General features: G+C 43.0%; 1 protein-coding gene across 1 annotated transcript in view; it reads right to left on the bottom strand.

The window, feature by feature from the left end:
- Positions 1–3,719, bottom strand: part of LOC122563631 (amine sulfotransferase-like) — a 57,362-nt gene that overhangs the window by 40,543 nt on the left and 13,100 nt on the right. The window contains exon 2 of the mRNA XM_043717619.1: positions 1,137–1,187. The gene's annotated coding sequence lies outside the window, so the exon portion shown is untranslated. The remainder of the gene's footprint in view (positions 1–1,136; positions 1,188–3,719) is intronic.

The following is a 3,719-nucleotide window of genomic DNA, read 5'->3' as shown; positions in this document are numbered from 1 at the left end:
GGCCTGTGCCCGAAACGTCGAATCTCCTGTTCCCTGGAAGCTGCCTGACCTGCTGTGCTGTTCCAGCAATAAAGTTTCAACTTTGATCTCCAGCATCTGCAGACCTCACTTTCTCCTCTTCCATCCTCTATACATTGGCGTGGTTATCCATAATACCAAAGTGTTCCTGACACAGATATGTTATGTATTGTCAGCTTAACAGGCCACAGGAAGTATCTGTGCCTGAACCACTCAGCAGGCAGGGGATATGGGGGAAGGGCAGGTGGAGCCTGCAGCTGATGGAGTGCAGTTTTCCCTCACTGGCAGTGTCTGCAGAGAAGGCTTTCTTAGTCACTGTTCCTTTGTGATAGTCGCTTCGTCACCACTATCTTACCACCCAACCCTCTCTAGCTGCCATTCTGCCTAATTCAACCATTTAAAAGTGAGTACAGGTAGACAACCTTGTATCTGAAATCCCGAAATCTGAAAAGCTCCAAAATCCAAAGATTTTTTTTGTGAAGTTTTTATTTCATTAACAAGGTTGTTTGGGATGCAGTTAATCCAACTCCACACCCACTCGATGCAAGTCACTCAGATGCGACTTGGGTGGGTGTGGCCCAATACTGGCAGACCTCAATTCTGTCTCAGGACTCGTTACTCACAGTGAGTCTACTGTTCAGTAAGATTTTCGATAAATTCCGAATTCTGAAAATCAGCTGATCCCGAGCGTTTCAGATAAAGGATTGTGTACCTGTACTGAAAAATAAGTTTCCAAATTGAATTTATGCAATATATTCTTTATATAGTCTATAGTTTGCATGATATACTCCTCTGTGTAATAAACATCTGTCTTTTTAAAAGTTCACACCTCATAAGTATTTAAAAGACTGTATTTCTTACAAATGTCAACCTATGAAATCTTATACAATATGCAGTCTTCATCACTGTCAAACCAATGGGCATTAAGTTCACACTTTTTTGCAGACTTTGTTTTTTGTCAGGAAATGTCTTTGCCAAGGCCAGCACTTATTTGCTCTTTAGTAAAACCATAACCAGAATAAACATATCCAATCCAGTGGTGGATAATCATGTCAACACTCGAAATGCATCGTCAGCCATTTGTCTATTACAAATGGAATTCTGATTAGTCTTCTGACCTTTTTTTCACTTGATTTCAATCTTGACCTTGAGGCATCCATTTGTTTGTCCTGTGTAAAAGTGACATATAAAACAAAACAATGATACTTTGCTTAATAATAAGTTTATTCAGAGAATGCAATATTTGACACCTCTGTTTCCTGCCTTCCAAACCAGCTTCACTTTATATAAATATACAAATAAGGAACAAGAGTAGACCACTGGGCCCCTCAAGCTTTCTCCATCATTTAATAAGACTATGGCTGACCTGACTTTAACCTCAACTTTACATTCCTACATATTTTTACTAATCTTTAATCTCATGTGAAATAACGTCACGGAAATAACTTTATGGTATACCATCACCAAGTCACCCTTTATTAACACGTGCATGGTGCATGGACTCTGACTAGTCAGCTCAGAGACAGTCTCTCCAGTGAGAAGGATTTCTGTTACTTTTTTTTTTAACCCCCACACTATCACCTAAGTGGTATTTTTTCCCCAGAACCCATGGTGTGTGTGTGCAGGTGTGAGACACAGTGAAAGACACAAAGTGCACCAATCTTTATTCAAATTCCACCACCAGGAAGATAGGAAAACACCCGGGTGGCCAGTGACAAACACTGCCCTTCACATCAAAGGGCAGTGCTGTGTGATCAAAACAGTGAAGGTGAGGGTAGGGACTGGATTCCTGTTACTTTTCTTTTTAAGGACACCCGGGCCCTATCCCTGGGTTAATTTTTTTTTCCCCCCTTTAATCCCCACACTACCACCTAAGTGCGGTAGTGCTTATTTTTTTCCCCAGCACCCATGGTGTGTGTGTGCAGGTGTGAGACACAGTGAAAGACACAAAGTGCACAAATCTTTATTCAATTTCCACCACCAGGAAGATAGGAAAACACCCGGGTGGCCAGTGACAAACATTGCCCTTCACATCAAAGGGCAGTGCTGTGTGATCAAAACAGTGAAGGGGAGGGTAGGGACTGGATTCCTGTTACTATTTGTCAGTCTGGACTCTCTGATTGGCACAGATTAACAACCCCAATCAGGGAGCCCACACTCAATGAGGTATACGTGGCTAACCCCAGTCCAATCACTACACCATAGTAATCAAGAATCTATCTAACTCTGCCTTAAAAATATTTTTAAAATTAAATTAAAAAGCAGGACCAAAATGTAATAAACTCCAGGTCACTACGTGAACAATGAGCTAATTAGCACAAGGTCAGTATGATTAAACAGGCAAATGCATGGCTCACACTGGTGTGGGAGAAACAGGTTCCAATTTGTGAGACATCAAACAACCAAATTTACAGCCTCACTTTATAAGTGCCCAAAGAACTTAATTAAATAAGACCTATGTATCTTAAGAGTAAAATTAATACACCTTTGTTGTAGTAAAATTAATAAAACTCAAATTAGGAAGCAAGCCAATCAAATTTATTAAGTCAAAAGCTTTTGGGAGGGGCAGCATGATTCTGATCCTAACCATGGGACTTGACCACGCCATCTCTCTCAGAACAACAGGTACAGCAGTTTTTTATAGTCTGGATGACGTGTACAACAAAAGCCGGGATGAAGGCGGAGGGAACTGTAATGGCGAACAAAAGGGACCACATACGCAAGATAGCAAGATCTGGATCAATCCAGAGGGACCCAAGGGTAGACCTTGAGACCACAGACAAAATAAGTACCATTGTAAGTCCTCGGATAATCAGTCTGAATTGTGGTCCAAATGGTTTTGAACATTTTACCTGTGGTCATACTTTCAGAAAAAAACAATCGGCAGCCGGACGAGGTAAGGAGCAGGGAATGGGAACATTCGCTGGTTCCGGCATTTCACCCTTGTAATTGTAATTGAAGTACAATTACATTTAAAACAAATAGTCCCCGTGGGCGTTCATTCATCTGTGGTGTTTGTGAGGGACAGAGCCAGGGGCGTTTGAGAAAGGATGTAGTGAGGCTGGAACCAACCATTATACTTTTGCATGTTATAACCTACAGTCTCCCAGGTGACCTTATCATTGGCAACAGAAATAGTCTGGTCAGGGCCTCGCATGAGTGACTCGTGAGATTCTCTGTCAGACTTACCCCCCCCATCAAATGGATAATTGTGAGGACCGCTCCTCGTCCAACCACCATTCTGCCGCCTCTGATTTACGAAGTGGAATGGGTCTGCCCCCACTCGAGTATGAGGGGATTTGAGTACAAACCCAGCATTTAGAGATGGTATTTTGCTGCACGTGCATATAGAACATGTATAGGTAAGTATTAACATGTAACCCGTGCCTACTCCGGTAAGCAACTCATCCAGCAAAATGGATCCCCTGGTTGGAGTCCAATCCGGGATGGCAACCCCCGCCCGTCCATCACCCCGCCCCCCCCCCCCGCCCGCCACCAGAATCACCTGCTCAGCTAAAATCCTTGCCACAATGATGGTTGAGCAACTCTGGGTAGGGTAGGCCTCAACCCACCAGGTGAATTGGTCAATAATCACAGGACAATACATCTTCTCATGGGATTGGGGAAAAGGTCCCATAAAATCTATTTGTACACGCTCCCAAGCTCCCTTTGGGCGTGGCTGGTGCCCCATTCTAATTTTA

This window comes from Chiloscyllium plagiosum, chromosome 27, assembly GCF_004010195.1.
Source record: "Chiloscyllium plagiosum isolate BGI_BamShark_2017 chromosome 27, ASM401019v2, whole genome shotgun sequence".
Taxonomy (NCBI): Eukaryota; Metazoa; Chordata; class Chondrichthyes; order Orectolobiformes; family Hemiscylliidae; genus Chiloscyllium; species Chiloscyllium plagiosum.
This window is presented reverse-complemented; position numbering and strand designations above follow the sequence as displayed.